The following is a 12,763-nucleotide window of genomic DNA, read 5'->3' as shown; positions in this document are numbered from 1 at the left end:
CCCTTCTCGCACACCTTCAGCTCCTCTCCTCCTCCTTCTACGCAAAGCCCTTTCTCGCGCACATCGCAACGCGCTCCTCATTCTTGGGGATTTCAATGCACATGACGTCAGCTGGGGTTATCCCGGGAACAGAAGGAAAGGTCTCGCGCTGTGGACATTCATCCAGAACGAACAGTTATCCGTCCTTAATGATTTTTCTGACCCAACCTGCATCGGCTCCAGCATCCAACGCAACACTAATCCGGACCTTTCCATCTGTAAAAACGTAGTGGATGCAGCGTGGACGAACACCTGGGTCTTTCTCGGCAGCGAACACTATATCCTGTCCATCTCTTTCTCTCTTCCTAGCCTATCCTCCCGCCAGCGTCTGAGCCAGGTAGTCGATTGGGATCGGTTCCGCCACTCACGGCAACATGCCCCCACCTCCATCTCAGACCTTTCTAAATGGACTGCCACCTTGCTCAAAGATGTTTCATCCGCCACCTCTACCGTCACTACCCCTCCTCACTCCTCCACGGCTGACAGCCGCCTCCTTCACCTATGGGAGGCGCATCATTCCCTGCACCGCCGCTGGCTTTCACAAAAACACAATCGCTCACTACGCCTCCGCCTTGCCCGCCTGGGTATGGAAATTGAGGAGCACTGCTCATACCTCACCAGGCAGCAGTGGGGCCAGACATGCGACCGCATGGCCGGTAACCTCGGGCTGAGGGATACGTGGGCGCTCCTACGTGCCCTCCTTGACCCGTCGCATGTCAAGACCACGCAACGCAGGGATGTGACGCGCCTCCTGCAATCCTCTCCGCTATCCGATTCCGATTTCCTTCTTGCACTCCGAGATCGCTATCTCTGCACTTCCCCTCCGTCCCCCCTCCCTTCTTACATCGGCACCATTAATTCTGCGCTTGACACAGATATCACTTTGGGGGAGGTTTGTGCGGCGCTACATAAGCCCCGCACCGCTTCCGCACCAGGAACAGACCAAATTTCTAATAAGGCCCTCCGTAACCTGGACACATCATCCCTAGAGGCCATTACGGACCTCTTTAACAAACATTGGCACGAAGGCACCCTGCCTTCTGAGTGGACCCACGCTAAGGTGACCTTCATCCCCAAGCCCGACAAACCCATAGACATTCAAAATCTCCGTCCTATTTCCCTCACCTCTTGTCTCGGTAAGCTCTTTGAGCACGTCATTCTAGACCGCTTACAGAGCTTCCTCGAGGACAACCATCTCTTCCCCGATTCGATGTTCGGCTTTTGTCCATCCCTCTCTACACAGGATGTCATGCTCCAGCTCTCCGAAGAGGTCCTTCATCCTCTTCATGCCAAGCGCACTCGCGCGATCATGGCACTGGACTTGACAAAAGCATTTGATAATGTCTTCCATACCGCCATCCTAGACGCCCTTTCTACCCTTAACGTGGGCTCCCGAATCCATAGTTACATCAAGGCTTTTCTTGCCCATCGCACGGCTGAGATCTCATTCGGCACCCTCTCCTCTCCTACTTTCCCTCTTGGAAATTGAGGTACCCCCCAGGGTTCTGTTCTCTCTCCCCTTCTCTTTAACATCACCCTTTTTCCGATGGCACGTGCTCTAGCTAGCATTCCTAACCTCTCCCATGCTTTCTACACTGATGATATCACCCTCTGGGTGACTACCGGCAATCTTGGTGAGATGGAAGCCGCTCTCCAGGCAGGCGCTAAAACGGTCGCCGATTATGCTCGCACGGTCGGGCTAGCTTGTTCCCCGTCCAAGTCGGAGCTCCTGCTCCTCCTGGCTCGAGGCATAGCTCCAACCTCATCTCCTAACCTTAACGTCACTATCGACGGACATCCCATCCCTTCTGTCTCTTGCATCCGTATTCTCGGTCTCTTTCTCCAATCCAATGGCAAACACACTACTGTCCTTTCCCGCCTTACTACCACCGTCCAGCAGATGGTACGGCTGATCCGACGGGTCGCTAACCGTCACTATGGCATGTGCCAGCACGACCTCCGTCATCTTGTTCAGGCCTTTGTGCTAAGCCGCCTTGTCTTTTCCCTCCCCTACCTCTTTCTGTCTCGTACCGAGGAAGACAAGGTCAACTGTCTCATCCGCCAAACCTATAAGTCGGCTCTCGGGCTTCCCACTTCCACCCCCACTTCTCGTCTACTGGCGATGGGCGTCCACAATACTCTTTCAGAACTTGTGGATGCCCATCGCGTGGCACAACTCGATCGTTTATCTCGCACCACCCCTGGTAGAGCCCTTCTTACTTCCCTTCGCTTGACCCCTGTCTCCCCTATCTCTGTCACCCGTCCCTTACCCAGCTCCCTCTTCTCCATGCTCACTGTCAAGCCCCTTCCCAAGAAGATGCACCCTGAGCATCATGCCGCTCGCCGATCTGCCCGCGCTTCCACCCTCTGGTGCCAGTACGGTACACGGTCTGACGCCGTGTATGTTGATGCGGCACCCTACCTCTCGCATCCCGCCTATGCCCTGGCCACTGTCTCTAATACACGAGCCCCCCTCTCCGTCGCCACTATCCATGCTCTCACTTCCACTGCCGCAGAGGAAGCAGCCATCGCCCTCGCCATTGCCAGCACACCAGCCCTTTTCATATTTAGCGACTCTAAGACCGCAGTCCGCAACTTTGCAAAGGGTAGAATCTCTTCCTCTGCGCTCAATATCCTTACGCACTCCTCCCCACCTTCCCGATCTATCCAACTATTTTGGGTTCCGGCTCACGCGGGGCACCCTGGAAATGAGGCGGCAAATTCTATCGCTCACGAAATGACCGACCGAGCTGGCCCCCTCCACCCCGGGATGGACACGCGTGACTCCCTCCTCACCTTCCATGACATCACCCTCCACTACCGCAACTCCCGATTATCCCTCCCTCCCCCTCACAAGTCCCTATCTAAAATCGAACAGAATACGTGGCGCCATTTGCAGGCCCACACTTTCCTCACCCCTGCACGCCTTGCCCTTATTCACCCCGGTGTCTTCTCGCCCCAATGCACGCTTTGCAGCTCTCCCCAAGCAGACTATGCTCACGTTCTTTACTCTTGTCCGGCGCACTTTCCCCCCGTCTCCTGGCAAATAAACAGCCCGCAGCTGTGGGAGGCTGCTTTGGCCAGCTCGGAGCCGCATATTCAACAGTGGCTTACGACCTGGGCAGCGGAAGTCGCCGCCAGGCGTGACCTGGAGGCCACGACCAGCAGCCGGAAGGCCACCCATGGAACGGCGGCAACATAATTTTACTTTTTTTAATTTTTTGGCCTTCAATGAATAAAGTTTGTACCACCACCACCTGTGAAGTGTCCTTGCGGGATGTGTGGGTCGATTGTCCAGCTTGGGTGACTCGGCGCCCATGAGCCTTGCACCCGGCAGTGCCCGTCATGTGGGGTCCCTCACAGAGGAGGCATACTGGCGTGCACTGCGGCGTGTTTTTTTGGGAGTTGAGTGCCGCACCTGGGGGCAGTTGCAGGTGCGGGGTAGTTTGCAGACATCTGTTCGATACCCTGGCTGTCTACGGTTAGTGCACGCGTCCATATGGCCTCGGTATGGGGTGCACAGGTGCCAACCTTTTCCATATATAATTTTTTTTTTGGGGGGGGGGGCTGGCCCTTGTCGAAAGGTGATAAGAATGGAGGTTGTGTTTCCCATCCTTCTGGCATCCACTATAGGGGCCTGCGGGATTCCTGTGACCAAGTCATCCAGGAGCTCAGTAGGGGTCTCTTTCCAGAATGCATTGCTAATTACCCCATGTACAGACCCGTCGGGGGAGCAATGTATGCCCCTACTGCATAGCTAGCGGCTTGGAATTCAAGATTTGTTATTGTGCTCATAGCTATGACATCGTCTTGGATGGCGTGCTCGCCGTGCACGTGTTAGTAGTGTGAATGTGTATTTGTACCTTCTCTGGCGCCTGGCGCTCGGGTGCTGCGAGGAGAAGGGTGGACCGTAGTTGGCGTGGGGGCAGGGAGGTGAGTTGGAGGCCTGTGGGAGTGAAGGCTGCTGTCGCGACGCACGCAGTCTTTCTGGTGCGTGCGTCGCGATAGCAGGAAAGCACGTAGCTTTTCTGGTGTTGGAATCTGCGACGCGGCGGGTGGCAATCCGACTGTCGAGCTAGCGCTTATGGTGGTGTTCGAGCCGGCCGTCGCACCAGAGTTCATAGTGAGAGCTTATCCTGACGGCACTGTCTGACAAGCAGCGCGTCTGGTCGGGAGACTAAAATATAGGTCCAGTCCCTGAGGTCGTAGTTCCGCTGATCCAGGGTTTCACCTGGCACATGCACCTTCATGTTTGCGGCTCCAGGCACAGGCGACAGTCGCAGATCAGAGACGGCGGCAGGCGCCGGGCGGAGGAGGCAGCAGGCCCACCTTCACAGCCGCGGCAGCGTGAGGTTCGCCAGACGCAGACGCTCTTCCAGGAAACTGGAGCCCTGCTAGGGGAGATGGGTCGCGTTTTACGGCGAGGGGGCCGGATCTTGGTCTGGAAATCACCACATCGGGTCCGCAGCGGTTGATGAACGTTCTCTGTTTGAAGAAGCGTCGGTTCTACGCACAGCTCGACATCGGGAGAACATGGGACGATAAGGTGGCGCCTAGCACTGATGGCGATAACGACGCAAACCACATTGGAGCTCCGCTGTCGGAATAGGCTGTTGTGCTGAATTTGGAGGATACCTACTTCGACAAAGCGGAGACCTGCTGACGGTTTATAAACTTTCGGAAACTGAAAAGCTAGGCCTGTAATCACATCAAACTTGGTTTTAATGGCTGTCCTCTGCGAGTTCCATACTGGACTTACATTAATTGTTGCTATTCGCTAAGTGACCAGTCTCCTAAATTATGCCTCTATTCCCTCACTTATACAAAATATGATGCAGCCTTTAGCTCTAGTACATTACGTGAAAATCCGCGTGATAAACTAAGTAATAAGAAAGCGATTGCGTGGCCTAGCCTTGTGTTGTACTATGTACCAAATTGTTTAAATTACCACCTGAAAGACACTGGTATGCCACCCGGTCTCGCAACTTTCCCCATCTCACTGAACAGTCGCAGCCAGGTCATCTTCCCTGTCAAATGCCACCTGCCACGTGAATACGCATAGCTTTTGGCTCACATGACATTTTCTAAAGAAGGTTTTACTTTAACCTCTCACATTAAACATTGACCTGCAGCGTATTAGGAGCATCATACATGCCTCGCTGCAGCCTCGGTCATCATACCTCAGTTTTAGTAAGGGCTGTCATGTTCGGCCCAAGATTTGATTTTACAAGCAAAGCGACAAGCGTTCCTCCAGGGCAAGATTTCCTCTGCGTCCGATATATGAACCGCCCGCCATTGCTTTAAACTGGTGGGCAATTACTGGGCAAATTGAAAGCATATTTCGGAGGACGCTCAAGCTTCGCATTAATAGTAGACGTTGCAGCGTACTTTAGACCGCGTTTGTATTCCCCGAATTATAGACATTAAGATGCTTGGACAGTATGCAGTCTCTTTAAATTTAAATTCATTTAGAGGAATGGAAAGGTGCAGTATCCGTCATAATTCTGTGGACACCTACACTGCGCCGTGCGGGAAAGAAGGAAGGTAGGCGTGGAAGCAGAGAGAAAGTAGGGGAGCCATAATGAAGAGCAGTGGGGTAATGTCGACCACCTGAGGATCTTTACTGAGCCCTGACATCGCAGAGCACACGAAAGCCTCTCTGTTTCGCTTCCATCGAAATGCAGGCGCCGTCGGTTAGGGTCTCCATGTACTCCCGAAAAATACGGGCTTCTGCATGTCAGCACAAATTACAAAACAGCACATCTCTACACATCTCTTTGTCGGGCGCTTAATTCCGTCAGAGAAGTGTGAGAGTTTCGAATCCTAGGTCTGTTAATTTATACCAGGCTTACTGAACAATACAATACCGAAACTCAAGGTCGCAGGCGAACAGGTAGGCCGCATGATGCGCCAAGGTTCCTGCAAACGGTGTGATCTCAGCGTAGGAACCCGCTAAAGCTCGTCTATTCCTTCGTCACCAGCCGGATGTTCTACACCGTGCCGTACCTATGCACCACCAAACAACATGATGAGCACATTGACACCGTTTTCAGGAAGGCGACAAAGCGAGCAATGGACCTTCGGATGGCTACCTTTTATACCAAACTGAAGGCATTCGGGGTGCTGAATTCTTACCATTAATTGCGGAAGTCCACCTTATGAGCCAATATACGCGGCTCTTCCAGACCCTCCTTGGTGCAGCCAGCTCGACCGCTTACACGTCCAGAACATGTGCTCACTAGAGAAGACGGACAATATTTCGGAGCTGTGGCGCCATATGTTCTGTGCCGTTCTGGCCCCGCGTAACATGGAGAGGCTTCACACGACTTTATGCGGAGGCAGATGTCAAGCGCGGGCTTGCGCTCTACAGAGGCAGTATGGGTATAGACAGGGCTCTACTGTGTGGATATCACAGGGCCTTCACCTAGGCGATTATACAGGGCTGCTGTAGTCCATCGCGTAATGAATGTCTACGGGCTGTTCTTTCGGGCTCCAGATTCAACGGGAATGGGAAAATTTTCCATTGCTCTCACTGTGGCAAATTCAGAGTTTAGGGTGGTGTCACATACTCTCGCCTGGCCTGTGAACATAATCTAGCAGGCGAAATGCTGCTTGTCGCCTCCCAAATTGTAAGATGCCTGCCACCAATCTATATAAGACAGGCATCATATGGGATTCTGGCCCTCAGTGTCTACGCGGTAATCCGGCCGCTGATGCGGCCGTCTAATCTCTTTACCACAAGGTCCCTCATCCAAGCACTGCAGAGAAATGGCAGCTATCGCAGTAACCATGGTTACTGCGATAGCTGCCGTCTTTACCCAGGCTGAATAAGGGGCGGCATAAGGTGGAGAAGCCACTTCGGCGTCTGTAGACATTAACGCTTTATGTCCTGCCGTTATCAAATACATTGATCATAGCACCAATGTGCGTTGTCCGCACTGTCGAGAAATATGCTATATTTATCCCGTTGTTTGAACAAGTACTCAGAATCCTCCCCTTCCCCCTTCCTTTATGCCAGTCCGAGAGGCATGGTGACTTCTCTGCTCAACTGCTCCACACTGGAGCCCCAAAGAGCTCTGGTAAAGCGGGCACGAAACGGCGCCGTATCGTGCTGTGTCCGGGACTAAGACTACTGACCATATTGCGGTGTCTTCAGACTTGAAGTAACCCTTTTAAACTTAAAAAGGTTTCGTCCCCACCAATCCAAGATACAGTATTCGGGCGCCATGTGACTGTGTCCCAGCGGTGGGGATAAAAAGAGTTGCTTTACAAGAACATAGTCTCACTATCTTTAGCACTTTTATTCCGAGAGACCTAAATCGCACCGTAAGTGAAGGGATGAAAGTTTGAGTGAGTAGTTTGTTTTAGGGGGAAATGAAGGCATGGCATGTGCCCCCTTACTCGGTGGCGATCTACACTTAAAAAGAACAGCATGCAATGCTAGGTGCATACATTGTCACTGATATAACCAACGACTAATTAACCTCTAAATATGCCAGGAGTTGTGTGCTAATCAGGAAGCAAAATAATACAATGACATCTACAAGGCTTTAAGAAGAGTGGCTGCGTTGCAATTACTAAACAAAATCGCAAGCGTACTGTTTTCAATATTTATTTTTGGCACGGTTTGGCCGTGGTAACAGCGAAGCCGTTTCGCCTTGAATGAGGTGCATAAGCTTAGCGTAAAATGAAAATAATTCTTGATGACTCCTACGTCATGCTGCCTGCGACATAAACATGCTTGTTCGTGACACTATGACAAATTATTGTGAAATATCTTGGTTAGAATATCGGAAGAGCTGGTTTCACGACGCTGTCGGTTAGTAGCGAATATACATAAAACGAGTAACCACATTTACAGCGTTCTCAGCTGGGGCCTCGGCATTGGAGAAGCATCGATAAATTTGAACGATGACGCCAGTCATTTTTTGAGTGCAAGAGAAAATGACGTCTTTTGCAAGCAAGGTCACGGTCAAAGAAAACGTTGCCGCCAACGTATCTGCTTGTGGCTAATACAATTTCTTGAACTAAAATGACTGAGGCTAGACATTCAGCCAATAACTAAGGCGTTATGAATGCTGTGAATTCCTTTCACGCGACGTTCAGTTCCTGGTCACAAATACTTAAAGAGCTTTACACAGTATACACATGCTGTGATACTCAGGCCTATACTGCTATTTAAGGGTGTTTGACAATGCAGTAGGCAACAGATGAAGTGAAAATAGTATAGCACTGATAGGAAATATTTATTAGGTCATGTTTTCCCCACAACGTAATTCAGTAACAACGCAAGTGTGTTGACAGGACGTCGAATTATAAATCCGCTTTGCACTTGTTAGCGCTCAATTTAAATTCGGTGAGGAAACGTCTAGATAAGGCCGGGAAACGTAACTGATTGATGCTATGATGTATTGAAGAGCGCGGGGGTAGATGTTTGCGCCTTATACTGGCTTGTAGCTGAGACAGCACTCTCAGCTACCGGGGGTGCCTGCGGCAGCATGGCACAATGTGGAAGCAGACGCGAGTGGGTGGAATCAGTTTGAATACATCTCGGCGCATTTCGCGGAACCACTAAAATGATGCAGCCCAGCCTGGCGCCTTGTATCATTCACAAAAAAAAGCAGAATAAAAATGCTCGCTGCCATGCCTCAATCATTCTGACTGTGAAGCGCAAAAAGAGAAGGCCGCATGCTCGCGGCAGCTGTCAGCCACAGAGGTTTCATGCTTAAGTGAGACATTACACTGCTTTAAAAGCATTGCTCCGATGCTTTTAAAGTGTAGACTGCAGGATGAACGTAAACATTAAAACTTCAGATATCCAAGGGATTTTAGCACCCGTAATAGGGCTTAATGTGGATACCATGCAGGATTCCTCGTCGCAGGCTTCTCCAATGGAATGATATTGTTACTTAGCTGTATTCGCTGTTCGTGATGAGGATGAAGAAGTGCAACAGACTCGGAGAAGACGAGGACGCTGAGTGTTGTGAATTCGGGAAAGTTTGAGCATGTAAACCACGGCAGTGTGAGGTTACGATGACTCTCCTGAGATGCAGGATTCCTCGCTTAAATCTTTATTTATGTAGATGCGGGATCATCCCCACAAACCTTTGAGAGGCTTGCGGTGAAATTGAAAATATTGATCACTTCCTTCTCGCTTGCCGAAGGTTTTCACATCAGAGGAGGGTGCATTTAGAAAATCCAATTGCACGCTTGGGATTTACGTTATCGGTCCCGCTTCTACTCTCCTTCGGTGCGAGTGCGAAAGGATTTGTGTTGCCTCAAATTTGTCAATACTTACATAACATCTACGGACAGATTCCCCTGCTAATTGCATTCCAAACTTACAAAACTCCAAATTTTTGCTTCATATTTTTTCATTCAATAACTTTTGTGATCTTAAACCTTTTGTTTTTGTTTAGTTGTCAATTACTTTATTACACTAATTCAGTTTGTGTAGGACATTTGGCAGTCCACACTAAACCCTGGCCAATCCCCCTTCGTGGGTATGTGCCAAATATTAAGGAAGAAGAAGAAGAAGAAGAAGAAGAATTCGGTGCCCTCATCAACGTTAGTTTTGCGGACAGCTTTGGGACTGTAAATCTTCCACGTAACATCTCTTGGTCGAGGTGAATCAATTCGATCCCCTGTCACAAGCTGGATCTTCGCAGCGGCCGCCACATCGGAACCACCACGATGACTACCGACGCCTCTACCTCTACAGCCGCTGCGCCTGCTGTTGTAATGGCCCACCCCCGTGACCCTGGAACCTTCTGAGGGACCGACGACGTCGACGTAGACGACTGGCTAGCCCTATACGAACGCGTGAGCAAGCACAACAGGTGGGATGCCACACTCATGCTCGCAAATGTAATATTTTACTTGGCTGGGACCGCGCGGGTGTGGTTTGAAACCCACGAAGACGAGCTAACATCTTGGGACATTTGCAAACAGAACCTCCACGACCTATTCGGAAAGCCTATTGGCCTCCACAGTGCCGCCAAAAAAGCGCTCGCCTCTCGCGCCCAAACGTCTACGGAGTCTTATCTCACTTACATCCAAGATGTCCTGTCTCTATGCCGCAAAGTCGACCAAGGCATGCCTGAGGAGCATAAAGTCGGCCATATAGTAAAAGGCATTGCCGACGACGCCTTCAACCTCCTGTTGTGCAGGGATTGCTCCACCGTGGACTCTGTGCTGCAGGTGTGCCGACGTTTCGAGCAGGCGAAACAGAGGCGCATATCTCACCGTTTCGACCTGCTGCCGAACACGGCTGCTAGCTCCTCCTGTATCGATATCTCGACTCCTCGACCGCCTGCTAACGACATCACTTTGACACGCATTGTCCGCCAAGAGCTTGAGGCAATGACTCCCAAGGCCTCGCTGTCGCATACACCCGACAACACCCTGGCTACCATATAACTTATTAAGGCTGTTGTTCGCCAAGAGGTTGCAAATATGGGCCTCCCTTCTACCAGCACCACCGACACCACGGATTCAGGACCTGCCCCTCCAGTAATTGCTGCCACCTCAACCAACGCCGGTTTCTCGCCCAGATATTGTTGCCGCAACCCAAATGAATGGCGTACCCACGACAATCGCCCCATCTGTTTTACTTGTTCTTGCGTTGGCCACATTTCCCGCCACTGCCGTAGTCGCTGGTACACGCCATCTCGTCAGTACACCTACGTCGACCGTCGCGGAGACTATGCCCCTCGCTATTCCCCACATCGCCCCGACCAGACCTTGCTGACCCCGGTTCCACTGTGTGTGCTGCCAACCGTTCACCATCCCCGCAAGCACGACGTCCACGTTCTCCTCTTCCTCGCCACAACTCGCCACCGTCATATTCTGGCCACGTACCGGAAAACTAGCCAATGCAGCTCCCGGAGGTGACGCTGCATTTATGACCCGGACCGAAACACCTCTCTTGACCCCTTCCCTACAAAATAACCGTATCGACGTCCTTGTGGATGGAGTTCCCGCTTCTGCTCTAATTGATACAGGCGCCCAACTGTCCGTTCTCACCTCCTCATTTCGCCGTCGCCTCAAGAAAGTCCTGACGCCAGCCGTCTCGTCCACAGTTCGCGTCGCCAATGTCAGCTCTGCTACCGTGGTTAGCATGTGTACGGCGCGAGTTACAATTGCTGGCCGTCACGCCCCAGCGTTGCTCACCGTCCCACATGAATGCCCCCACGACGTTATCCTTGGCATTGACTTCTTAACAGCCCACTCTGCCCTTATTGACTGCTCTAGCGGCCTACTTCGCTTGGACCTTCCGCTCTGCTCTGAAGACCCCTCCTGCTCACCTCGCCTTCGATCAGCACAGTTTAGCCGCCTTCCTCCTGAAACTCCCGTTTACATCCCTATGTCGCCATTTTCACCCGTCCCAGATGGCGATTATCTCGCTTGTCCTATTACTGATGTCATGCTGCAGCGACACGTCACCCTTCCTCATCTAATTGTGCACATCTCCCAGAACCGCACCACTCTCCCTGTCCTTAACTTCAGCTTTTAAACTCAAGTTCTGCCCGAGGGAATTTCATTAGCTGCGTTGTCCCCGATTACCGATTGTGCCATTTCAGCTCTGTCTACAGAGCATACAACTGCCGTCCCTGCCAACAACCCCTCGTCGTCCACATCGCGCCCTGATCCGCTTAACAGCACGATTGCAGCTGATCTGCAACCTGAATTCGCCGCTGTGTTACACAAGCTTTTGTTTACCTAAAGTGACCTTTTCGACTTCGGTACCCGCCCATAGGGTCAAACGATAGTCGTCACCCACTGCATTGACACCGGTGACGCCAGTCCTATTCACAGGCGGCCCTATCGTGTTTCGCTTGTAGAGCGACGCGTCATTCAAACAATGTCGAAAAGATGTTAGCGAACGACATAATCGAGCCTTCCAGTAGCCCCTGGGCATCCCCTGTCGTGTTGGTTAAGAAGAAGGATAACAGTTGGAGATTCTGCGTTGACTACCTTCATTTGAATAAGATAACCAAAAAAGATGTATATCCTCTTCCGCGCATCGACGACGCGCTTGATAGTTTGCACGGAGCCAGCTACTTTTCATCCATCGACCTTCGTTCCGGCTACTGGCAGATTTCTGTCGACGAGAGACCGTGAAAAAACGGCGTTCTTCATCTCTGACGGCCTTTATCAATTAAAAGTCATGCCTTTTGGCCTATATAACGCCCCTGCAACTTTCGAACGGATGATGGACACATTGCTGCGCGGCTTCAAGTGGACGACTTATCTTTGTTACTTAGACGACGTCATTATTTTCTCGTCCGCTTTTTACAGCCACCTCTCTCGCCTTTCTACCATTCTCGAGCTATTCCGCCGCGCCGGCCTTCAACTCAACTCAAAGAAATGCAGTTTCGGCCATCGGGAAATCAAAGTGCTTGGTCACTTGGTTAAGGCTTCCGGTGTTCAGCCTGACCCTGACAAGATACGTGCCGTCAGAGATTTTCCCACTCCGCGTTCATCCAGCGATGTCCGAAGCTCTATTGGCCTATGTTCTTATTTCCGACGATTCGTCCCGAACTTCGCAGTCCTTGCTCGTCCGCTCACCCCACTCCTCAAGAAGTTTCATTCTATTGGGGGCCTGAACAAGTTGCAGCTTTCTCAGAGCTCATTGCTGCTCTAACTACTCCACGAGTCTTGGCCCACTTCAACCCTTCCGCCAATACTGAACTCCGTACCGACGCAAGTGGCCATGGAATAG

This window comes from Amblyomma maculatum, chromosome 2 (genome assembly GCF_055883805.1).
Source record: "Amblyomma maculatum isolate TAMU_Amacu chromosome 2, ASM5588380v1, whole genome shotgun sequence".
NCBI classification, from domain to species: Eukaryota; Metazoa; Arthropoda; class Arachnida; order Ixodida; family Ixodidae; genus Amblyomma; species Amblyomma maculatum.
The sequence above is the reverse complement of the archived record's forward strand: the minus strand, read 5'-3'. Positions refer to the sequence as shown.